The sequence below is a fragment of the Epinephelus fuscoguttatus genome, linkage group LG1 (assembly GCF_011397635.1).
Source record: "Epinephelus fuscoguttatus linkage group LG1, E.fuscoguttatus.final_Chr_v1".
Classification (NCBI taxonomy): Eukaryota; Metazoa; Chordata; class Actinopteri; order Perciformes; family Serranidae; genus Epinephelus; species Epinephelus fuscoguttatus.
The window spans coordinates 730928-758250 of record NC_064752.1 but is presented as its reverse complement, the minus strand read 5'-3'; the positions used below and the strand labels follow the sequence as shown (position 1 = coordinate 758250).

The following is a 27323-nucleotide window of genomic DNA, read 5'->3' as shown; positions in this document are numbered from 1 at the left end:
TAGGGAGCAATATCTAAAGTTCCCTCTTGGCAAAAGTTGGAAAACTTCCTAAAACTGAGCTTCTATAAGGCAATGAATATTGCGGAGGGCGTGGCTCATCACATAAAGGTGTAGAACATCTCAAGGGTTTCACCCATCACCACGCAACTTTGTAGGCATATGAGCACACATAATCTGAGGGGACCCCTCCATTATTGACCCCATCAAACAAAATGGGGGCGCTAGAGAGCTCATTTCTTATCTAGGCCTAACCGCCATATGGATTTTTACTAAACTTGGTAGATATGTAGAACAGGACGCCTCAAGGTGACTGGAGAAATTTAACTCTAATTGGCAACTGGGTGGCGCTATAACAACAGAAAAATGCTTCAAAATGGCTAAAATGCGACCGATCGCTGTGGCTCCCCCTGTGGACCAATGTTGGTGTTGTTTCTAATGTTTGGTATGACTAAGTCATGGTATGGTATGCTGTACATAATCACGGAAACTGTCAATGTGTCATTCTGTCAGTCAGTCATTCTGTCTGTCCCACGTTTTTCTACTCACTGACGTGGTCAATCTATGTGAAACTGCACATAGGCATTGAGGACTGGCATAGGTAGAAGGGGACAAAGCTACCAATGGGGATGGAGTAGTATTTTATTATGTTGATGAAAAACATAAATAAATGTACATTCAGCATTAATATCAGTTTTTATAAATGTTCTTAAATCACCAACCTGACATTAAGTCTGAGCATAAACTGAGACCTCCACCTTACAACATGTGATTTCTTCAGTAAAACGGCTCCTTCTCTGACAAAATAACTAACAGCAGAATTCAACAGATGGAAACTAAATGAAAATACTATCTATGAAAAAAGGCTAAACAAGCCAAAACATATGTCACTAAGTGTTCAACAATCAAAGCATAAAGCAAGGTTTTCAACTCAATAACAAAAATAAAATAAAAATAAGTGAAACAAACAAAAAATATCAGCAGGAGGACAGGTGCAGCTTAACAGGTTAAAGTCAGCTGCTTTTACCTTTAAGAAATAAACATCATAAATATAATCATCCTCTTTATCTCTAACTGCTCTGTTCCACTGTCACACACACCTTCAGTGGTAATATCTTCACTTTAGCAGCAGTGTTAACGTATGGAAACACCCTCTCCGTGAAAGTGTGTGTGAAGGTGTGTATGTGTGTGTTAGTATCAGGATCAGAGAATGACAGCTTTCCTCTGTTCCAGTCCAGATTCACTCTGATCCTCTGGAGCTTCTTCTGCACTTTGAGATCAGTGAGTGTAGCTGGTAGTGACCATGCTGAGTATTTATCTTCATGGAACCATATTACCCATAATCCAGACTGTATGCGTCCCTTCCTCTGGACAGACTCTGCTAACACACCCAGAAACCAGCCTGTACTGTCTCCAACCTCGACATCCCAGCTGTGAGTCCCTGAGTTAAAGCCCTCAGAGCCCAGGACAGAAGAGTATTTATCAAACCTCTCTGGATTATCAGGAAGCTGCTGTCTCTGTCCTCCTCTCACACTGGTCAGATCTTCAGACAGGATGAGGTTTGGATGCACAGTGTTTGGGTCCAGAATCAGAGGAGTGTAGGAGACCATGTACTTCATCCTGTTCCAGATGTTGAAGGTCAGGTTGCCCAGGTGTTTGGCCTCGTCTATCAGAGCTCCTGAGAGCAGCTGTGGATCATCCAGCAGGGGGCGCTGCTGGACTCTGTCCACTGCAGCCTTGTAGTTGAGCAGGAATGAGACGTCTTCAGCTCTCAGCTCGTCCTCTGTGGCTCTGACTGTGTCTGAAAGAGCTGCTATCTCTCTGCTCAGAGCCTCCATCTTCTCCTTCATCATCTGACTCTTCTGCTCCTCTTCCTCACTCAGTGCAGCCATCCTGGCCTCCTCTTCCTCTTCTAGAAACTGGTGAAGCTTCTTAAACTGCTCCTTAATCTGCCTCTCTGTCGGGCCTGGACCTTCATGTGTTCTGCTGTTTGTTCACACTTCACTTTAACTTGTTCACAAACCTTTAACTTCTCCTTTAAGGGCTCCAGAGTTTCCTCAACTTCCTTCTTGTGTTGTCGTGCAGCTTCATCGACGGGTCTGAATCTGTGCTTGGTGTGTTTTTCTGAATCTCTGCAGATGACACACACTGGCTGCTGATGGTCCAGACAGAAGAGTTTGAGTTTCTCAGAGTGCAGACTGCAGAGAGCCTCTGAAGCTCTCTGATCTCTCTCCAATAAGAAGGCCTCACACAGGTTCTTTAACGCCAGGTTACAAGGTGGTTCAAACAAAGATCTTCTCTTACAAACTGGACACTCCTGTGTTGGTTTCTGTCTCCACCAGTTCTGCAGACAGTCTTTACAGAAGCTGTGGCTACATGACATAACAACAGGATCTCTAAAGACGTCCTGACAGACCGGACAGCAGAGATCCTTCTCTGATCTGGAAGCCATTTAGTCTCTGAGTGAAGCTGAAAACACAGCAGACAGAAAGTACAGTCAGTCATGGCTCCCCTCCCTCCTCTACTAACTTCACTGAAATGTACTTTGACTTTGAGTGGTGTTTTTAGTCAAACTCACCTTCAGTGTGTGGAGTGTCAGCAGGTTGAAGCAGCAGTGTTGGAGTTTTAGCTGAACTCACTCAGAGGAAATTGTTAGTTTGGTCTGAAGGTGAATCTGATCGTCTGTTCTTCAGTCTGTGTGTCTCTCTGCAGTGAGGAAGAATAACTTTCGGTTTCCTGGTTTGTTGCGGGTGAGTCTTGTGAGGGGTGGAGCTTTGTTACACTTCCTCTGCCAGTAGCCTGTTGCAGCTGCATGTTTATGTTCAAAAGCAGTGTGAAAGGAGGGTTACTGTAGTGGAGGAGTTAAAATATAAAACCCTGGGAATGGGATCATGGAGCACCGAGGGAAAGGGCTAACATGCAAATAAATTACACTTAACTCAAAACAATTGTAAGTGGTCTATCTCAATGAGTCTGCACAGGAGAAAGGCAGGATAGTTCACCTGTGCAGGTGTAAGGTTCCAGTCAGGTGAGGCTGAGACTTAAAATCATTCAGTGGTCAGTAGAGAGGAGAGATGGCAGCTATTTTTGTTGAATACTTTAGCATTAATTTTTGTCTCTTTTGTATCTCTGTTTGTTAATAAATGCCTCTTCAAGGACTGCGCCTACAGGGCAAAGGCGTCTGCCAGGTAGTTTGGCTTCCTGTCGGACTGCTGCAGGAATAAAATGGCCTGAGAAGAATCAAACAGATCATCGTCTGGATCGGACGGATTCATCTGCAGTTCTGGATCCATGGTGAGTTTATTATTTGGTGTAATGAAAGGTTGAGACAAAATATTCCTCAAATTGACCATTGTTCCCCTCCTACTGTATTCCCTTTGCTCCCGTTATAAAGGAAACTATTTTATTGTCCAGTGATCAAACAGTGGCAGGTTGTGTGGTCGCTGCTGTGTGAAGACGTATTGTTTTATTATGCCTCCATCCTGGTGATAGCCGTGCCCGAAGACATTATGTTTTTAGCTTATGTAAGTCCCATTCTTGTGAATGCAATAGCTCGAGAATGAAATTTGGCACAAACATCCACTTGGACTCAACAACAGATTGATTAGATTTTGGTGGTCCTTAAATTTGGCAGAAAAATGTACTTGGAATCTCAAGCCTATGGCACTTAACATTGTATAAATTAGTTGAAGGTCAAAGGTGACTGTGACCTCACAAAACATGTTTTTGGCCAAAACTCAAGAATTCATTTGCTAATTATGAAAAAAAATCACACAAATGTCTGATTGGATAAATTAATGAAGTGATGACGTTTTATATCCAAAAGGTCAAAGGTCAAATTCACCATGACATCATAATGTTATATTACAACACTTTTCTGTCCATTACTCAGCGTCAACAATGTCATTACCTCGGCCAATAACCTACCAACATTCCCAGCTACAGAGAGGGTGAAATAAAGCCTCAGCCACAGAGCCCTGTTTGAGACTCTCTCTGAAGAGGCAAAGTTTACATGATTGTGCGCTGCTTTTCATCAGAGGTGGAATACCTAAACTAACTGACAACACCTCTGATCAGGCACAGTACAGGGTCATCCCGTATTGAAAAAGTAAATGCTCTGCTCCTGACTGAATCATTACTAGACGTGATTTGTCCTGTGTTTTTGTGCACAGAACTGTTAGAATGAGGATAATGTGAAGGAGTTCACTCAAATATTGGTGAGAACAATTCTGTTCTCCCAAAATATTGGTAGGGACATGTCTCTACTGTCCATATACGAAGGTACGTTGTGGGGTTGGTAACATTTCAGTCAGGACCACTTTAGTCTAAGAAAACTTTATTTCCATGTGCAGTATTATATTTGGCCGAACAGCTCTGTTCTGGGGCCTCTCTGCCTTCCCCAGGGCCTACACAGAAAGCCTAATGCAGGATTTATACTTCTGCATCAAATCAGTGCCGTACTTACAGCGTAGGCTCTGCATTGACGTAGAGCCTACGCTGTAACCTATGTCATAGACTGACATGCACCTCCCCAGAAATGTCACAGTGACGCAGACCTCCTGTCTGTCTCTGTAAACTGACACCATTTCCCTCAGTGGAAACAAAGCTTTGATTTACTTTAATTTCACAGATAAGAAACAATAAATTGTGAAGACAATAAAGCCTCCACTAAAATAGCATTTTAAGTCTTGTGTGTGATTTATCCTGGCTTCATATGAGCAGAGGAAATCTCTGCTAGCTGCTAGGCTAATTTATACAGTGTAAAATGCCATAAGCTTGTGTTAATAACGTTAGCATGTTGTATTTGTTTGGAAAACGTGTTTAGTATAAGACAGTTGTTTTGTCAGTGAACCTTGTGAGCTGTGATGGAGTTGAATTATGTAACGTTACCTTTGTTACATGTTGCTGTTGTCCCTGGCTTCATATGAGTAGAGCAAATCTCTGCTAGCTGCTAGGCTAATTAAAACAATGTAAAATGCCATAGCCTTGTGCTAATAATGTTAGCATGTTGTATTTGTTTGGAAAACGTGTTTAGTATCAGACAGTTGTTTTGTCGGTGAACCTTGTGAGTTGTAATGAAGCCAAATTTTGTAACGTTAGCTTTGTTACATGTTGCTGTTGTCCCTGGCTTCATATGAGGAGAGCAAATCTCTGCTAGCAACTAGGCTAATATATACAATGTAAAATGCCATAGGCTTGTGCTAATAACGTTAGCATGTTGTATTTGTGGGGGAAATGTGTCCAGATAAAGACAAGTGTTTGTCTGTGAATGCTGCGAGTTATAGTGAAGCTGATTTGTGTTTGAAACTGTCTCTATTAAGCCATGTTTGATGTGTGTTTTAGGACCTCTGCCGCCAACTAGTGTTTTGAGGTGTAACTGCAGAGTGACAGACACACCACCGCACAAATACGGCGTAGGCCGTTGTGAGCATTTGTGTGTGTGTGTGTATATATATATATACATATACATATATATATATATATACAGTACAGGCCAAAAGTTTGGACACACCTTCTCATTCAATGCGTTTTCTTTATTTTCATGACTATTTACATTGTAGATTCTCACTGAAGGCATCAAAACTATGAATGAACACATGTGGAGTTATGTACTTAACAAAAAAAGGTGAAATAACTGAAAACATGTTTTATATTCTAGTTTCTTCAAAATAGCCACCCTTTGCTCTGATTACTGCTTTGCACACTCTTGGCATTCTCTCCATGAGCTTCAAGAGGTAGTCACCTGAAATGGTTTCCACTTCACAGGTGTGCCTTATCAGGGTTAATTAGTGGAATTTCTTGCTTTATCAATGGGGTTGGGACCATCAGTTGTGTTGTGCAGAAGTCAGGTTAATACACAGCCGACAGCCCTATTGGACAACTGTTAAAATTCATATTATGGCAAGAACCAATCAGCTAACTAAAGAAAAACGAGTGGCCATCATTACTTTAAGAAATGAAGGTCAGTCAGTCCGGAAAATTGCAAAAACTTGAAATGTGTCCCCAAGTGGAGTCGCAAAAACCATCAAGCGCTACAACGAAACTGGCACACATGAGGACCGACCCAGGAAAGGAAGACCAAGAGTCACCTCTGCTTCTGAGGATAAGTTCATCCGAGTCACCAGCCTCAGAAATGGCAAGTTAACAGCAGCTCAGATCAGAGACCAGATGAATGCCACACAGAGTTCTAGCAGCAGACCCATCTCTAGAACAACTGTTAAGAGGAGACTGCGCGAATCAGGCCTTCATGGTCAAATAGCTGCTAGGAAACCACTGCTAAGGAGAGGCAACAAGCAGAAGAGATTTGTTTGGGCCAAGAAACACAAGGAATGGACATTAGACCAGTGGAAATCTGTGCCTTGGTCTGATGAGTCCAAATTTGAGATCTTTGGTTCCAACCGCCGTGTCTTTGTGAGACGCAGAAAAGGTGAACGGATGGATTCCACATGCCTGGTTCCCACTGTGAAGCATGGAGGAGGAGGTGTGATGGTGTGGGGGTGTTTTGCTGGTGACACTGTTGGGGATTTATTCAAAATTGAAGGCACACTGATCCAGCATGGCTACCACAGCATCCTGCAGCGACATGCCATCCCATCCGGTTTGCGTTTAGTTGGACGATCATTTATTTTTCAACAGGACAATGACCCCAAACACACCTCCAGGCTGTGTAAGGGCTATTTGACCAAGAAGGAGAGTGATGGAGTGCTGCGGCAGATGACCTGGCCTCCACAGTCACCGGACCTGAACCCAATGGAGATGGTTTGGGGTGAGCTGGACCGCAGAGTGAAGGCAAAGGGGCCAACAAGTGCTAAACACCTCTGGGAACTCCTTCAAGACTGTTGGAAAACCATTTCAGGTGAGGCCTTCAGTGAGAATCTACAATGTAAATAGTCATGAAAATAAAGAAAACGCATTGAATGAGAAGGTGTGTCCAAACTTTTGGCCTGTACTGTATATATATACAGACCCTTTCCAAAAAATTAGAATAGCATGGAAAAGTTGTTTCATTTCCATAATTCCATTCAAAAAGTTAAACTTTCATAGATTATAGATTCAGGGCCCACAATTTAAACGATTTCAAGTATTTATTTGTTTATTTTTACATAATTTGGGTTTCCAGCTCATAAAACCCACGAAAACAGGAATTCAAAAAATTAGAATACTGTGAAGAAATCAGCCCAAATTTTGCAGGGCATGAATGTTTTAAACTGAGTGTCACACACTAATCATCTACTAAACTCAAAGCACCTGCACAGGTTTCCCCAGGTGTCATTAAATTGTCTCAGTTCGGTTCAATATGGGGAAGACTGCAGACTTGACAACTGGCCAGAAGACCGTCATTGATACCCTCCATAGGATGGGTAAGCCACAAAAGTTCATAGCTAAGGAGGCTGGCTGTTCACAGAGTGCTGTGTCCAAGCATATCAACAGAAGGTCTAGTGGAAGGGCAAAATGTGGCAGGAGAAGATGCACCAGCAAAAGAGATGACCGTGGGCTTCAGCGGATTATCAAACAGAGAAGATTCAAGAATCTGGCAGAGATCCAGAAAGAGTGGAATGAGGCGGGAGTCACAGCTTCAAAACCACCACATTCAGACACATCCAGGAGATGGGCTACAACTGTTGGGTTCCTCGGGTCAAGCCACTTCTGAGCCTGAGCCAACGTAGGAAGCGTCTCAACTGGGCCAAGGAGAAGAAGGACTGGACTGTTGGCCAGTGGTCCAAGGTCCTCTTTTCCGATGAAAGTAAAGTGTGCCTTTCATTCGGGAATCAAGGTCCAAGGGTTTGGAGGAAGACGGGTGAGGAACAGAACCCAAGCTGCTTGAGGTCCAGTGTGAAATATCCACAGTCAGTCATGATTTGGGGTGCAATGTCCGGTGCAGGTGTTGGTAAACTCTGCTTTCTTAAATCCAAGGTCACTGCAACAGTCTACCAGAATGTTTTAGAGGACTTCATGATTCCTTCTGCTGAGGATCTGTATGGAGATGCAGATTTCATCTTCCAGCAGGACCTGGCCCCTGCCCATACCGCCAGAAGCACCAAAACCTGGTTTGATGCCCATGCCATCACAGTGCTTAACTGGCCAGCCAACTCGCCGGACCTAAACCCCATTGAGAATCTATTGGGTATTATCAAGAGGAAAATGAGGGACACCAGACCGAAAAACAAAGAAGGGCTGACAGCAAGCATCAAGGAAATCTGGGCTTCCATAACTCCCAGGCAATGCCACAGGCTGATTGCCTCAATGCCATGGCGCATCGAGGCAGTGATTAAGGCAAAGGGATTCCCAACCAAGTATTGAAGATTGACATATCGTTTTGAAAGTACCATATTTTGACTGATTTGATGTGATTCTAATTTCTTTCTTTTTTTTCTGCAAAAACTGTGAAGTAAATGGTGATTTCTTCACAGTATTCTAATTTTTTGAATTCCTGTTTTCGTGGGTTTTATGAGCTGGAAGCCCAAATTATGTAAAAATAAACAAATAAATACTTGAAATCGTTTAAATTGTGGGCCCTGAATCTATAATCTATGAAAGTTTAACTTTTTGAATGGAATTATGGAAATGAAACAACTTTTCCATGATATTCTAATTTTTTGGAAAGGGTCTGTATATATGTATGTGTGTGTGTGTGTGTGTGTGTGTGTGTGTACATATATATATATATATATATATATATATATATATACCCATTTATACCCATTTCTTAACACTTTAAAATGACAAGGTAATATAAAATTTTATTATGTTGATGAAAAACATAAATAAATGTACATTCAGCATTAATATCAGTTTTTATAAATGTTCTTAAATCACCAACCTGACATAAAGTCTGAGCATAAACTGAGACCTCCACCTTACAACATGTGATTTCTTCAGTTAAACGGCTCCTTCTCTGACAAAATAACAAACAGCAGAATTCAACAGATGGAAACTAAATGAAAATACTTCTAAAGACAGAATCATATTTTCTTGATTACATCAAGCACGAACTTGTTCATTTATTTATAAAGTGTTTTCTGGTCTTCACAAGTCAGAATAACAAGAAATGAACAAGTTTAAAATGAAACAGTATCGATGAAAAAAGGCTAAACAAGCCAAAAGATATGTCACTAAGTGTTCAACAATCACAGCATAAAGCAAGGTTTCTAACTAAATAACAAAAATAAAATAAAAATAAGTGAAACAAACAAAAAATATCAGCAGGAGGACAGGTGCAGCTTAACAGGTTAAAGTCAGCTGCTTTTCTCTTTAAGAAATAAACATCATTATAGCTGCTGTGCAGCGATGGGTCAGGTCCGGACATTTTTAGGCAATTCTGAGCAACAAGCACAAGAATTGGAAGACATTTAGGAATTTAACAACACAATCTGCCTTTCTATCTCACTGACCTAATTAGTCAGTGACAATTCATGTGTAGCTTCACAAATTGACTAAGCCAGACGTGCAGGTTTAGCAGCCGTCCATGCATGGAATTTATTTTAACAATGATTGATTTGCTTCATCAGTGAAAAACTGATGTTTAACTAGTTGAGCTATGTGCAAAGTGAGAAGCCTCAGATGGTTTCACACTGAAGTATTGACACTGGATCTTTGTGCAAAGTTTGGTTTATTTTCAAGCATAAGAAGGCAGATTTTCTAGCAGGAAGAAGACTTGAAGATGCTGCACAGTGATCAGTCACGCTCAGGCAATTTTAAGCAGTAAGCTGGAGCACAAGAAGATGTTTACATTACAATGTGGATTCTGCACCAGTTGAGGCTTGAATCCGCAACCTCTGGAACCTAAGACGGTCATCTACCACTCTGAGCTAATTGGCAAGTAGCAACTCAGCAGTGGCTTCACAAACTGAGTAAGCCATTCACTGTTGTGTTGGAAAGCAGCCATCCATGCATGGAAAGGCAGATTTGAAACCACTGTAAAAAAAAATCAGTTATTAAGACAAAAATCTGAAAATACACATATTGCATCTAGACAGCATGGAGATGTTGGTAATTTGTTTGTAACAATGATTGATTTGCTCCATAAGTGAAAAACTGATGTTTAAAATTGCCATTTTTACATTGACTCCAATTGTTCACATTAGAGCAAAATTCAAAATGCTGTTAAAAAATTCAGTTTTTGAGATAAAATTCTGAAATTTGCCACACATCATCTACCATGACTCTAGAATTTTGTCTTTTTTTTCATGAACAGTGAAGATTTATTTAGCAAGAATTTGCATGTATATGTTTACCGTACCGTTTACAGTCAAACATTTTGACGCACTGTAGGCTCAATTTTTGATAAACCAAAAATCTGAGAAACGCAGTTTGTGTAGGACAGTCTGAAGATGCTCTGTAGCAAGTTTGGTGCCAATTGAGCAAAAATTGTGGGAGGAGATAGGTTTAAGAAGTTTTACAGTTTTTGAAAAAAACAGAGTGATGAACTTCATAATTTTTAATAGATTTAAATGTACAAAAGTTTCTTCAGTATTGGGGCTACAGTTTGATGAAATATATATGTATATATATATATATATATATATATATATATATATATATATATATATATATATATACAGTACAGGCCAAAAGTTTGGACACACCTTCTCATTCAGTGTGTTTTCTTTATTTTCATGACTATTTACATTGTAGATTCTCACTGAAGGCATCAAAACTATGAATGAACACATGTGGAGTTATGTACTTAACAAAAAAAGGTGAAATAACTGAAAACATGTTTTATATTCTAGTTTCTTCAAAATAGCCACCCTTTGCTCTGATTACTGCTTTGCACACTCTTGGCATTCTCTCCATGAGCTTCAAGAGGTAGTCACCTGAAATGGTTTTCCAACCGTCTTGAAGGAGTTCCCAGAGGTGTTTAGCACTTGTTGGCCCCTTTGCCTTCACTCTGCGGTCCAGCTCACCCCAAACCATGTCGATTGGGTTCAGGTCCGGTGACTGTGGAGGCCAGGTCATCTGTCGCAGCACTCCATCACTCTCCTTCTTGGTCAAATAGCCCTTACACAGCCTGGAGGTGTGTTTGGGGTCATTGTCCTGTTGAAAAATAAATGATCGTCCAACTAAACGCAAACCGGATGGGATGGCATGTCGCTGCAGGATGCTGTGGTAGCCATGCTGGTTCAGTGTGCCTTCAATTTTGAATAAATCCCCAACAGTGTCACCAGCAAAACACCCCCACACCATCACACCTCCTCTTCCATGCTTCACAGTGGGAACCAGGCATGTGGAATCCATCCGTTCACCTTTTCTGCGTCTCACAAAGACACGGCGGTTGGAAGCAAAGATCTCAAATTTGGACTCATCAGACCAAAGCACAGATTTCCACTGGTCTAATGTCCATTCCTTGTGTTTCTTGGCCCAAACAAATCTCTTCTGCTTGTTGCCTCTCCTTAGCAGTGGTTTCCTAGCAGCTATTTGACCATGAAGGCCTGATTCACGCAGTCTCCTCTTAACAGTTGTTCTAGAGATGGGTCTGCTGCCAGAACTCTGTGTGGCATTCATCTGGTCTCTGATCTGAGCTGCTGTTAACTTGCCATTTCTGAGGCTGGTGACTCGGATGAACTTATCCTCAGAAGCAGAGGTGACTCTTGGTCTTCCTTTCCTGGGTCGGTCCTCATGTGTGCCAGTTTCGTTGTAGCGCTTGATGGTTTTTGCGACTCCACTTGGGGACACATTTCAAGTTTTTGCAATTTTCCGGACTGACTGACCTTCATTTCTTAAAGTAATGATGGCCACTCGTTTTTCTTTAGTTAGCTGATTGGTTCTTGCCATAATATGAATTTTAACAGTTGTCCAATAGGGCTGTCGGCTGTGTATTAACCTGACTTCTGCACAACACAACTGATGGTCCCAACCCCATTGATAAAGCAAGAAATTCCACTAATTAACCCTGATAAGGCACACCTGTGAAGTGGAAACCATTTCAGGTGACTACCTCTTGAAGCTCATGGAGAGAATGCCAAGAGTGTGCAAAGCAGTAATCAGAGCAAAGGGTGGCTATTTTGAAGAAACTAGAATATAAAACATGTTTTCAGTTATTTCACCTTTTTTTGTTAAGTACATAACTCCACATGTGTTCATTCATAGTTTTGATGCCTTCAGTGAGAATCTACAATGTAAATAGTCATGAAAATAAAGAAAACGCATTGAATGAGAAGGTGTGTCCAAACTTTTGGCCTGTACTGTATATATACATACATACATACATATATCCATCCATTCAGACAATATACTCTACATTGTTTTAACAGCTGGGAAAAAAAAATCTAACTGCTCTGTTCCACTGTCACACAGACCTTCAGTGGTAATATCTTCAGCTTGTCATTAGTGCTAATGAATGGAAACATCCTCTGACTTAAAGTGTGTGTGAAGGTGTGTATGTGTGTGTTAGTATCAGGATCAGAGAATGACAGCTTTCCTCTGTTCCAGTCCAGATTCACTCTGATCCTCTGGAGCTTCTTCTTCACTTTGAGATCAGTGAGTGTAGCTGGTAGTGACAGTCCTGAGTATTTACCTTCATGGAACCATATTCCCCATAATCCAGACTTTATATCTCCCTTCCTCTGGACAGACTCTGCTAACACACCCAGTGACCAGGCTGTACTGTCTCCAACCTCGACATCCCAGCTGTGAGTCCCTGAGTTAAAGCCCTCAGAGCCCAGGACAGAAGAGTATTTATCAAACCTCTCTGGATTATCAGGAAGCTGCTGTCTCTGTCCTGGTCTCACACTGGTCAGATCTTCAGACAGGATGAGTTTCGAACGAGCAGTGTTTGGGTCCAGGATCAGAGGAGTGTAGGAGACCATGTCCTTCATCTTGTTCCAGATGTTGAAGGTCAGGTTGCCCAGGTGTTTGGCCTCGTCTATCAGAGCTCCTGAGAGCAGCTGTGGATCATCCAGCAGGGGGCGCTGCTGGACTCTGTCCACTGCAGCCTTGTAGTTGAGCAGGAATGAGACGTCTTCAGCTCTCAGCTCGTCCTCTGTGGCTCTGACTGTGTCTGAAAGAGCTGCTATCTCTCTGCTCAGAGCCTCCATCTTCACCTTCATCATCTGACTCTTCTGCTCCTCTTCCTCCCTCAGTGCAGCCATCCTGGCCTCCTCTTCGTCTTCTAGAAACTGGTGAAGCTTCTTAAACTGCTTCTTAATCTGCCTCTCTGTGCGTCGGGCCTGGACCTTCATGTGTTGTGCTGTTTGTTCACACTTCACTTTAACTTGTTTACAAACCTTTAACTTCTCCTTTAAGGGCTCCAGAGTTTCCTCAACTTCCTTCTTGTGTTGTCGTGCAGCTTCATCGACGGGTCTGAATCTGTGCTTGGTGTGTTTTTCTGAATCTCTGCAGACGACACACACTGGCTGCTGATGGTCCAGACAGAAGAGTTTGAGTTTCTCAGAGTGCAGACTGCAGAGAGCCTCTGAAGCTCTCTGATCTCTCTCCAATAAGAAGGCCTCACACAGGTTCTTTAACACCAGGTTACACGGCGGTTCAAACAAAGATCTTCTCTTACAAACTGGACACTCACGTTCTTGTCTTTGTCTAAACCAGTTCTGCAGACAGTCTTTACAGAAGCTGTGGCTACATGACATAAGAACAGGATGTCTAAAGACGTCCTGACAGACCGGACAGCAGAGATCCTCCTCTGATCTGGAAGCCATTTCGTCTCTGAGTGAAGCTGAAAACACAGCAGACAGAAAGTTTAAGTTAAGTTTATTTCCTTTATTAATCCCCCTGAGGGGAAATTCAATGTTTTCACTCTTTTTGTCATTAACACACAGGTCCGAAAGACACACACATGCACAAACAGGACCTATACATGCACAAGGTGGAGAGATGTCAGAGTGAGGGGGCTGCCCTTGGTGAGGCGCCCTGAGCGGTTGGGGGTTCGGTGCCTTGCTCAAGGGCACCTCGGCAGTGCCCAGGAGGTGAACTGGCACCTCTCCAGCCACTAGTCCACGCTCCATATTTTGGTCCCTATGGACTGAGCTACTGCCGCCCAGTAGTAAAGTACAGTCAGTCATGGCTCCAGAGGCAGAGCTTCCATGGGGGCACGGGGCACCTGCCCCCCCTGTAATCTGACTAGCCACCCCGTGTGTCCCCCTAGTGGTCATTAACTTGTGGTAATGTCAATCATTGTGTAATGCCCTCTATACACTGTACGATTTTAGCAATCTTATAAGACTATTGCATGACACACTGTGAGACATGGATCTAATAAACTTTGGTACGACGTCAAGTTTGATGTGTGCAGATTGTACGATGGCTGTTTACTACTGAATCGCAGGTTACGACGTACAGTACAGGCCAAAAGTTTGGACACACCTTCTCATTCAATGCGTTTTCTTTATTTTCATGACTATTTACATTGTAGATTCTCACTGAAGGCATCAAAACTATGAATGAACACATGTGGAGTTATGTACTTAACAAAAAAAGGTGAAATAACTGAAAACATGTTTTATATTCTAGTTTCTTCAAAATAGCCACCCTTTGCTCTGATTACTGCTTTGCACACTCTTGGCATTCTCTCCATGAGCTTCAAGAGGTAGTCACCTGAAATGGTTTTCCAACAGTCTTGAAGGAGTTCCCAGAGGTGTTTAGCGCTTGTTGGCCCCTTTGCCTTCACTCTGCGGTCCAGCTCACCCCAAACCATCTCCATTGGGTTCAGGTCCGGTGACTGTGGAGGCCAGGTCATCTGCCGCAGCACTCCATCACTCTCCTTCTTGGTCAAATAGCCCTTACACAGCCTGGAGGTGTGTTTGGGGTCATTGTCCTGTTGAAAAATAAATGATCGTCCAACTAAACGCAAACCGGATGGGATGGCATGTCGCTGCAGGATGCTGTGGTAGCCATGCTGGTTCAGTGTGCCTTCAATTTTGAATAAATCCCCAACAGTGTCACACCCCCACACCATCACACCTCCTCCTCCATGCTTCACAGTGGGAACCAGGCATGTGGAATCCATCCGTTCACCTTTTCTGCGTCTCACAAAGACACGGCGGTTGGAAGCAAAGATCTCAAATTTGGACTCATCAGACCAAAGCACAGATTTCCACTGGTCTAATGTCCATTCCTTGTGTTTCTTGGCCCAAACAAATCTCTTCTGCTTGTTGCCTCTCCTTAGCAGTGGTTTCCTAGCAGCTATTTGACCATGAAGGCCTGATTCGCAGTCTCCTCTTAACAGTTGTTCTAGAGATGGGTCTGCTGCTAGAACTCTGTGTGGCATTCATCTGGTCTCTGATCTGAGCTGCTGTTAACTTGCGATTTCTGAGGCTGGTGACTCGGATGAACTTATCCTCAGAAGCAGAGGTGACTCTTGGTCTTCCTTTCCTGGGTCGGTCCTCATGTGTGCCAGTTTCGTTGTAGCGCTTGATGGTTTTTGCGACTCCACTTGGGGACACATTTCAAGTTTTTGCAATTTTCCGGACTGACTGACCTTCATTTCTTAAAGTAATGATGGCCACTCGTTTTTCTTTAGTTAGCTGATTGGTTCTTGCCATAATATGAATTTTAACAGTTGTCCAATAGGGCTGTCGGCTGTGTATTAACCTGATTTCTGCACAACACAACTGATGGTCCCAACCCCATTGATAAAGCAAGAAATTCCACTCATTAACCCTGATAAGGCACACCTGTGAAGTGGAAACCATTTCAGGTGACTACCTCTTGAAGAGAGAGAATGCCAAGAGTGTGCAAAGCAGTATTCAGAGCAAAGGGTGGCTATTTTGAAGAAACTAGAATATAAAACATGTTTTCAGTTATTTCACCTTTTTTTGTTAAGTACATAACTCCACATGTGTTCATTCATAGTTTTGATGCCTTCAGTGAGAATCTACAATGTAAATAGTCATGAAAATAAAGAAAAAGCATTGAATGAGAAGGTGTGTCCAAACTTTTGGCCTGTACTGTACGTCAATATGCAACGTCATCAGCATGCACCGCATCAGCGTACGTCATCCATCTGCACCACCATGGGCTCCACCAAACTTTCCTCTTTCTGGGAGTTCCCCAGACTTCTTTTTGTTCGTTTTACCTCCATGGCAAGCGATCATTTGTTTGGGTTTAGCGCCGGTGTCGTGGGGACCATTGTGTCATTTCCTGCTGCATTTCTATTGGTTGATTAGTAGACGTAGGTCGTAGCAGCTGTCACACTGTGAGATAGTCATCCTAAATTTCTGCCACCGTCTGAATTTTATCTCAGGTTATCTTTGGTTGCAAGACGTTGACATCGGCCGTCCTTGAACCTGTCTCACAGTGTGACGTAAGACCACCGTTTTAGAGCCACGACCAAATATATCACCACGTTTCTCCCACGATGGTCATCTTTCGTCTGGGACAGCCCAAAATCGCACAGTGTATACCGGCCATAAAGCTCTTTACCACCACAGCATGTTAAAACGGAAGCAAAGCTGAAACCTTGTATGACTGGACTGTGTGCTGAACTCATGGAGGCCTTTATTTTGGAAAAAGGACAAAGGAAGTGGCTCCGTCACTGAATTTGCGTAACATCATCAATCACTGACTAAGCGTAATGTGCACCTCCCCAGAATTGTAATATGTTCTGCAGTGACGCAGACTTCCTGTCTGTCTCTGTAAGCTGAAACCATTTCCTTCAGTGGAAACAAAGCTTTGATTTACTTTAATTTCACAGATAAGAAACAATAAATTGTGAAGACAATAAAGCCTCCACTAAAATAGCATTTTAAGTCTTGTGTGTGATTTATCCTTAATGGATATATACTTTGGGATTTATCCAGGTTTAATATGAGAAGAGGAAATTTCTGCTCATCACTGGGCTAACGAATACAATGTAGAATGCCATAGGCTGGTACTAATAACATTAGCATGTTGTATTTTTTTGGAAACGTGTTTAGTGTGACAGATGTTTTGACGATGAATCTTGTGAGCTGTAATGGAGCCAAACTGTGTGCCATTACCTTTGTTACATGTTGCTGTTGTCCCTGGTTTCATATGAGTAGAGGAAAAATCAGCTAGCCACTAAGCTAATGTATACAATGTAAAATGCCATAGGCTTGTGCTAATAACGTTAGCATGTTGTATTTGCGGGGAAAATGTGTCCAGATAAAGACAAGTGTTTGTCTGTGAATGCTGCGAGTTATAGTGAAGCTGATTTGTGTTTGAAACTGTCTCTATTAAGCCATGTTTAATGTGTGTTTACTGTGTGTTTTGAATCAACTAAACTTAACAGCACTTATCAAAAACCTCCATTGCCATCTAGCGTTTCAGAGGTGTAACTGCAGAGAGACACAGACACAATACTGCACAGGTAAAAATTCTCACAATGGCGAAGGTAAGTAGGGTTTACGCACAACCATAAATCCCCTGTAAGACTCTTAAATCAACTCTGTACAACAAACATCCTAGTGTTCTGTGTAGTAAATAAAGAAAATAGTAGGGCTGTACAGTATACTGGTACAGTATACTACACCACAGGCGTGCTAGAGCTGGCGAGAGTGAGAGCATAGCGAAAAGTTTAGAGGCGAGAATGGCTGCCGGAGAGAGTCCTGATTGGCCTGAATCCTCCTCCTTTGCTCTCTGTATCATGCACGGCGGAGTTTCGCCCCAAAACACACATACACACGCACACTAGTGATGCGCGGGCAAGACCCGCAACCCACAGGTCTCACGGGTCGGGTTGGGTCAGGTCAAGAAATGTTCACTTTATTGGTGGGGCAGGTCTTTAAAGATTAAATATGTCGGATATAGCCTACTTGTTAACAAAACTGTTGTAGGTTAGGTAAATACATGTTACGTAACGGGAGGGTGGACTCTGGGTTTTTTCGGACCTAATTGTATTGCGGAGTTTTGCACAGCGGCGACCGGATCTTTGCTCTCAAACCACAAAATAATGTGATGGCACAACAGTCTCCTTCAGTACATTATTCTATGCTTTCTTTTGATTTTCACATTGGCTAGTCATCCTGTTTAATTTGTCCTCTGATTAAATGGGAACCGTTGAAACAAGTTGTAAGAAGCCTCTGCAAGTAACTGGTTGCTGGCAGACACTCTGTGCTGCAATAAAATGGTTAATCAGCAGTGCCGTGCACTGTAGAGCCGATGCGCTGCTGGTTCTGCCGGCCTGAATAGAATATAATGTCTATAGCCTTACTGTTGTGTACAGCCTTATAGACTGAGCTGAGTAGTGATGCGCGGGTCGACCCGTAACCTGCGGGACCCGCAAATGGACCTGCGGGTCGGGCAGCAGTGATCGTCTGTTAAATCGGTCTGTAAATGATATTTTGACATTATTGGCTATTACTGTCACGGCATCCCAAGGTACTGATGCGTTGAGCAGGTGACAGTCCACGGTTGTTTTCAAAACACACTTGTGTCACGCACTCCAAAAGAAACTTGTCGAAACTTTAAACAATAATTTATTGTTCAAAATGGGGGAAACTAACGTTGACAAAAACGGTTCCATAATTCATATTAAATTCAAAAGATAAGGAGAAGACAGCTACAAGTTAGAGGGAATAGTGATAAAGTGGTTAAACTTGGCATTGATCCACAGCCTCAGACGGATGCGCTCAAGCCTGCCGTGCACACAAGCTCCGTTGGTAGGCGATACTATATTTTCACATTTTTAACAATGCAATTTAAAAGTTTTGATTTTTATTGATAACCTACATTAACCAACAACAAAAAGACTACATTTAGCACCAAAAAAATATGTTTAAAAAAAAAAAAAAAAGAATATCGAATACCAAATTTTCATAACGAATACCTACCCACAGAAACCAATATTCGAGTATCCGCCAAGCAGCAGCCACAACAAACCAGAATCAATGAAGCGGTGAAGATGGAAGAGGAAGTGAGTTAAAGATTACTATCGGGAGAGTACAGAGTTAAAAGAAAAGAAGGCCAAGCTGCTAAATCTCATGTTAAGGATAATTTCTGTGAGGTAGTTAGTGCAGCAGACGACAGCAGCATTGTCTACGTGAAGTGCAATTACTGTGATAAGCTAGGTGGCGGGTTGTGAAAATAGATGTGGTTGTGCGGGCGGGATGGAGCAGATCAAATTATTTCATAAATGCGGGACCCGCGGGTTGGAAAAAAACAGTCAAAATATTGAAGAGAGACGTCAGTGGCAGCCTTCATTTTTGTTACTTTAGAGTGCCCCCCCAGATTCACTGTTGTTACCCTCTGTGCCCCCTACCAGAGAATACTCTGGACGTGCCCCTGCATGGCTCCCCTCCGTCCTTGAGAAGCCCCTGATTGCAGGCCTGCAGACCTCAATGTGGGTGGAGTCAAAATTTTGACACCACCCACTCCTACGGTGTCCAAAGAGGGACAATAAACCATAATAAATGTGGTGAAATGCAGGGATGAACACAATGAACTTAATCTTTGGTTATGGTCTTATGAAATACAAGATTGACACGTTTCACAAAGTAACAGTCAATACCTATCAAAACTTTAAATTACCTTAATTATTCATTAAATTATGAAAAAAGTAATATATTTTAATATGTATTTATCATAATCAAATGTAACCTGAGATACTTTTTTAATGTTATCAAAATTAAGGGGATCACTAGATTGTTTTTTTGTTTGTTTTTTATTGAACAACAAATAAAAACAATAACAATATGTGTAATAACAATAACGTTAATCAAATAATATAAATATTTAAAAGGGGTAAAACATGCATTCTGAAGACAGGAGAAGAAGTGCCATTCTTGGATTCATCTGATTCTCCTTCTAGGGCGTCTGCAGCTGATTGGCATGGTCCATCTGGAGAATACCAGGCTCCATCACCTCCTCACGGAATAAACCTTGGTGACTGTTTACCCAGCTCCATGCTGTCTGAATGTCACCAAGGATTTTCTGCTGCATCTGGTTACAAGACCAAAGTTGAAATCAGAAAAAAATCCAGCATGCAGCCACAACTACAGTTAAATCACAGCATAACACCATATTTGTAATTGTTTAAGATGAAAATCCTAAACTGGACTAAGTCATGACTAATACTAAAAAATAAAAAAATACCAAATACAGATCCGTTTTGTCTTTTTAAATCCTAACCAGTCAGAATAAGTCATTTTTTCATTAGGGACCTCGGCTGAAGGTCGAGGACCCTATTGTTTTTGGTGCGTTTATTATTATTCTTTCTTTCATCCACCGCCACTTTAAACTGGAATTTGACCCCCTGAACATGCTCAAAAACTCACCAAAATTGGCACGCATGTCAGGACTGGCGAAAAATTTTATAAAATGAAAAAATTAATCTGAAAAGTGCCAAAATGGGCTCTCTAGCGCCACCTATCAGTCTAGACCACTAAAGTGGCCGCTACAGCCAGTAGGAACGTCGTAGCAAGATCAAACCAAAACAGCCGTGTTTGTCTCATCAAGACCTACAAATCACGCACTCGCACCTTTGACCTAAATCCAACAGGAAGTGAGCTATTTCCTTTCAAAGTAAGATTTTTCCTAAAATAAAGAAATTCCTTTAAAAAAACATCTCCTCCTACACCGTTTATCTTTTATTATACACATATGATTAGTGTCACATATGTATACAATCAGATATTAATTCAACATATTGTACACACACTCCACTCCCTGCACCCCCCCTCTCTCTTTCTTTGTCTCTCTCTCTCTCCCCCCTCTGTCCTCTTTCTCCCTTTTCTCCCTTTCTGCATGTCTAACTCGGTCGTCTATGTCTGTGTGTGTTATACTTCTACTGTTATTATACACATATGATTATTGTCACATATGTATACTATCAGATATTAATTCAACATATTGTACCACAATTGCTAGAATTATAATTTTAATATTATTGCTTTCATTAATGTTGTTGTAAGCTACTGTCATGATCATCTCTCCTGCATCTCTCTCTCTTTCTCCCCTTCTGTCTCATGGGGTCCTGAGGATAGAGGGATGTTGTATGCTGTAAAGCCCTGTGAGGCAAATTGTGATTTGTGATATTGATTGATTGATTGATCGATATTTGTTTCTTGACTCAACAGCATTCAGTGACAGTATTTCAGTTACAGATGTAGTAAATTTAAAGACTCTGCAATGTTGCACCATTGCTCACTCAGAAATATTAACAAATAATTTGCAATATTAGGCTATAGGAATTATGTTCCATCAGTGTGACTAATAACATCATTGATAGAGATTATTAGTCATTGATAGTACGTCTTTGAAGTGTCATAAAGATTTTTAAAATGTAAACAATAAGACCTACATATTATGAGCATTAAACATTTCAGAGCTGATCTGACAGACTGACAGTCTGGTCCTTGTGCATAGTGTTATTAAAACAAATAAATATAAAAACGACAGAGGTTTGATTTGATCATCACACATGTCAAAGTTTCATGAGGTCACATGGCTTATGTCTACAGCTTTCAAAATATACGCTCACACCACCTTCATAAGAACCCTTTACAGTTTTTAAAATTGAGTTTGACTTGTTTTAAAACTGAGTTTGACTTATGATTCTGGCTATTGTGGTACAACATGTGGGAAGTATATATTAATATCTGATGGTGTACATATGACAATAATCATATGTCTACAATAGCAGTAGAAGTATGGCACACACAGACAGACACAGACAGACACACACTCTCTCTCTCTCTCTCTCTCTCTCTCTCTCTCTCCCCCCTCTGTCCTCTTTCTCCCTTCTCTCCCTCCCAACACACTGTAAACCTGTGATTAAGGTGACATTTTTCAGTCCATAGACATACAAGCTTTATATTTTTGCGTTCAGAACAAATTTATCTATCTGGTGATGTTTTCAGATTGGAGATGGGACCCATGGTTTGGGATCTGGAAGGATTTGTTTGAGAAAGTTTCAAGCCATTCTGCTCTGTGTGTGAGCTGCATGCAGTCCTTAATTAGTATAACAAAAAACTTCAACGTGTCCTTATCAATTATTGTGCGTAACTTTTTCAATCCTCAAATGGTTTGGATATAATGGCGTGTTACAGGTGATGTGCTCCCAACCCTCCTGAGGATTTGTTGTGCCACCTGGACCCACGAAAATGCCCGCTGTGACGGGTAGGAACCACTTAGAAAGACCAAACCAAAACTGTCTCGTTCGTCTCATCAAGACCTACAAATGTCGCGCTGCAACCCCTGACCTAACTCCAACAGGAAGTGCGCTGTTGTTATTTGAATGTAAGATGACGTTTTTGACAAATTCTGTCGAACAAAAATTATTTGCTCCTAAACCGTTTATCATAACTGCTTCAAACTTGCACAAATTACAGCTCTACCCCTGCTGAACATTACTTGTGAAGGACTTTGTCATAACTTGAACGGTTTGGATTTTAGAAGCGTTAGAAGGTGCAGGACACAACTCCTCATGATGATCTCTGGAAGAAAAGATGAGGACCAACACACTGTAAACTTGTGATTAAGGTGACATTTTTCAGTCCATAGACATACAAGCTTTATATGTTTGCGTTCAGAACAAATTTATCTATCTGGTGATGTTTTCAGATTGAAGATGGGACCCACGGTTTGGCATCTGGAAGGATTTGTTTGAGAAAGTTTCAAGCCATTCTGCTCTGTGTGTGAGCTGCATGCAGTCCTTAATTAGCATAACAAAGGCTTCACTCTGACAGTCTGTGTGTCAGAGTGAAGTGTGTATGTGTGTGGTCACACACACATGAGGTTTTAAATTACTTTAAAAATGACCTTAAAAGTATTTCCATGTATTTTATCAATTTTATGTCTCTGAAACCAAGAGACTGACCTGGAGGATTGCAGTAAATCACCTCATTTCAAGTACAAGTCAGTAACAGTGTTACAAACATCAGGAAAGAATATACATCTTTGAGGAAATGTTACATTCAACAACACAGTAGTCTCATCAAACACCTTTCTTTTGATGTAATTGACAGAAAAATTAAATGTAGTCTTTTTGATGCATACAACACTATGTATACTGAGTGCAATCTGTAACTCCCTCTGCCAAAAACAGGAAGTATGTAAACATGTGAGATATGTCAAAATGTCAGCAAACACTCTCTCTCCCTCCCTGTCCCCCCATCTCTCTGTCTCGTGTCCTGTTACTGCATGTCACTAACTCGGCCATACTGCATGTCAGTAACTCGGCCTCTTCTCCAGAGCCTTTGTGCTCCAGTGTCTCGGTTGACTTCTATCACAGCGGTGCCTGGATAGTGTGATGTGTGAGGAATTTTCGAAATATAAGCTCACAATACCTTCAAAAGCACCCTTTACATGTGACATTGAGCTTGACAATGATTGCATACATTAGTTGTATACCCAAGCTTTTAACAGATGAAGAGGTTTTAAATTATTGTAAAAATAACCATAAATGTATTTCCATTTATTTGCACTAATTTGATTTCTCTTAATTCAAGTGATTGACGTGGAGGGTTAGAGCAAATTACATAATTTCAAGTGCAAGTCAATCATAGGAAAGAATCTATTTCTTTGAGGAAATGATATATGAAAAATTACAAGCTATTTTGTTTAATAACTGATGAGTCTTTGTAAAAATCATTGTCTTTTGTTATTCACTGTCCTTTATAATTCATGATTTTTCCATGGTAATGTTCTGGTATTGTGTTAAAATTTTGTTTGTAGTTATGCATTGTTATATTTGCAGTATAATGTTTACATAGCAAACCAGAGTGAAGTGTGTGTGTGTGTGTGTGTGTGTGTGTGTGTGTGTGTGGTCACACAGACATGACAGTATAACATTTACCAAACTCATTCCTAAAACTCTGAAAGAAATGCCTGATACCAAAAACCTGTAAATACAAGATGTCCTGGTGAAAGTCTTTTAACTCATGAAGAATGGGAATATATGTAGTCCTGCTCACTTTCTCCACTGACATTAACTAGTATATATTTGTGTGTGATTGCTGCACCTAGATCCTCAAAGCAGCCAGTTCACATCACTCAAACTTTCACTAGGTCACATGAATTCAAGTGAATATGTATGTGTTGTTTGATCATTACACATGTCAAAGTTTCATTAGGTCACATGGCTTATGTCTACAGCTTTCAAAATATACGATCACCACCTTCATAAGAACCCTTTACAGTTTTTAAAATTGAGTTTTACTTATGATTCTGGCTATTGTGGTACAACATGTGGGAAGTATATATTAATATCTGATGGTATACATATGACAATAATCATATGTCTATAATAGCAGTAGAAGTATGGCACACACAGACAGACACAGACACACACAGATACACAGAGACACACACACACACACACACATGCACACACACACACACACACACACACACTCCACTCCCTATCCCCTCTCTCTCTCTCTCTGTCTCTCTCTCTCTCTCTCTCTCTCTCTCTCTCTCCTCCCTCTGTCCTCTATCTCTCGTCTCTCACTCTCTGCATGTTGAGAACTCGGCCGTCTATGTCTGTCTGTCTGTGTGTGTCATACTTCTAGTGTTATTATACACATATTATTAGTGTCACATATGTATACAATCAGATTTTAATTCAACATTTGTAGGTCTTAGTATATATTTGTGTCTGTTTGCTGCACTTAGATCCTCAAAGCAGCCGGTACACATCACTCAAGCTTTCACTAGGTCACATGATTTCAAATGAATTTGGATGTGTTGTTTGATCATCACACATGTCAAAGTTTCATTAGGTCACATGGCTTGTGTCTACAAGTTTCAAATTATAAGCTCACACCACCTTCATAAGAAACTTGCATTTTTAACCCTGCGGGCCCCTCATAAATAATCACACCTGTCCCCTTCGGAACGGTGTGAACACAGAAAAATATTAAATATTAACATATTTCTCTACATTTTTTTGCTTAAATCTTTTAAGCAACTTGTATTCAGATTATGCATATCTAATATTCATTCCTTTTGAGGATTTTCACAATATATTTGCCATTTTATTTACATGAAGTCACTGTTACTTTAATGAAAAAACATGAATTAAGATTAACTTTATAATAAATGTTGGATGGATTTGTTTAGTTTATTTATCACAGTCTGTGATATGTGAATGATAAATAACAACACCAATTTTGATGCATTATCATTTTTGGGGCAGTTTCTATTTTTCAATAAAAATACACACTGTTCCCCTCAGGACTTTTTGTCTTTGTTGAAAAACAACCATAAAAATATTAAAAATTTTTTTTGATTTTTAACTCCAAGTCAGAGTATACATACCAAATATTCATTGTGGGTGTATGTATGAGAGAGAACGACAGGGAGAGAGAGATAAAGAGAGAAAGAGAGGAGAGGGAGAGAGAGAGAGAGAGAGAGAGAGAGAGATGGAGAAAAATAATAATGTAACCTTAAAGCAACCTGCAGCTCATAATTTGTAATTTTTAGCGACACAATTACACACACATACATACACACACACACACACACTCCACTCCCTGTCCCCCTCTCTCTCTCTCTGTCTCTCTTTCTCCCCCCTCTGTCCTCTTTCTCCCTTCTCTCCCTCTCTGCATGTCGTTAACTTGGCCGTCTGTGTCTGTGTGTGTCATACTTCTACTGTTATAATACACATATGATTAGTGTCACATATGTATACAATCAGATATTAATTCAACATTTGTAGGTCTTAGTATATATTTGTTTCTGTTTGCTGCACTTAGACCCTCTCAACAGCCGGTACATATCACTCAAGCTTTCACTAGGTCACATGATTTCAATTGAATATGGATGTGTTGTTTGATCATCACACACGTCAAAGTTTCATTAGGTCACATGGCTTATGTACACAACTTGAGCTGGGAGATGACGGCGTGGGGGGACGATGGCGGGGGGCCGAGGTCCCTCCCAACGCTGCTTGCAGCTTTAATTATCATTTGCACTTCTTTACTGACCAAAAGGCTCTTGGATGCATCTCCATCCAGGCATCCAGGGACACACCGCCCGCGGAAGCGCTGCGAATAGCCTCGAAGCGCCGAGAAGAGAAGGCAGTTTCCTTTCGGCGCCCATGTTAACCGACTGTGTCGTCCACACTGGCCGCGCCGCGCCGGGAAGCTCCGCGGCAGGCTCACGATTTGCAGCGATCAGTTCGGCATCTGGTCTATTTTCTGCGCGAGCTGCGAAGGAATGTGTCAAGCCAGGCAGGAAATCAAACAAAGTAACAACAACAGAATCCGGTCAATTTTCAGAATCAAACGAATGTGGATGTGGAGAAGTACAGGGAGTTGTATGACCCCCAGCACCCATTCTACAAGGACAACAGTAAAAAAGATCAATGTTGGGATGCTGTTGCCACAGCTATTGGATCAACATGTAAGTATAGTCATTACTAAGAAGTGCACATACATGTACAGTTGTTAGGAAAACATGGTGTTATAATTTTATGAGGTTATTTACTTACCCATGATGGAAAAACAGCCCCAAATGTGACGGAGAAAACCGCTGGGAGCAGAAGCGCTTGTCGACCAGCGTGGAGAAATGCGCGTCTGGTGTGAACGGAAATGCTCCGGCGCGCGCGAGAATTTCGGTGCGCTGCGGTTCGCAGCACTTCCGCGGGCGGTGTGGCCCTAGCACTGCTGCTGCTGCTTTTTGGAGATGTGGGGAGATAATCTCCTTGTATCACTGGTACGTGTCTCCATAAATAAAAAAGAATAGACACGACAGGTATGATTACAAAGCCATAAAATATTGACTATGAATTCAATTCCATTCTTGTACTCTGATTAGTCTCTTATAAGACTAAGAAGACTAGTGTTATGTATTATTATAGTGCGTATACCACCGAATGCACTCTAATATTAGTATGAGACCAGTTTGGTGTTGTGAACAAGCTTGCACACACATGTAATTAAAACGTTAGCATAGCTAAATAGCACCCACTTGCACATAAACTAACATTAGCTGTTTAATTGCACACATGCTTAAACGTTAGCTTAAATATAACGTTAACATTAGCTCATGTGCAGCTAATTCACATCACCTAACAGCAAACATAAAACAAACTGAACAATATTATAAAAGTCACACTTACTTTCATTATTTATTGTATTATTTATGGCGTCAGAACCGAGCAAGGGGGCGTATGTGTCCATGTGTCCAACTTCTTCTTTTGCCGGGAGCATTACGGTGAGTGACGGTGATCACATTGAGGTCTGCGGGCCTGCAGTCATGGCTCCCCTCCCTCCTCTACTAACTTCACTGAAATGTACTTTGACTTTGAGTGGTGTTTTTAGTCAAACTCACCTTCAGTGTGTGGAGTGTCAGCAGGTTGAAGCAGCAGTGTTGGAGTTTTAGCTGAACTCACTCAGAGGAAGTTGTTAGTTTGGTCTGAAGGTGAATCTGATCGTCTGTTCTTCAGTCTGTGTGTCTCTCTGCAGTGA

At 41.3% G+C, this 27323-nt stretch overlaps 1 pseudogene; it reads right to left on the bottom strand.

The window, feature by feature from the left end:
- Window positions 1-628: 628 nt before the first annotated feature.
- LOC125894849 (nuclear factor 7, brain-like) lies at window positions 629-27323 on the bottom strand (annotated as a pseudogene).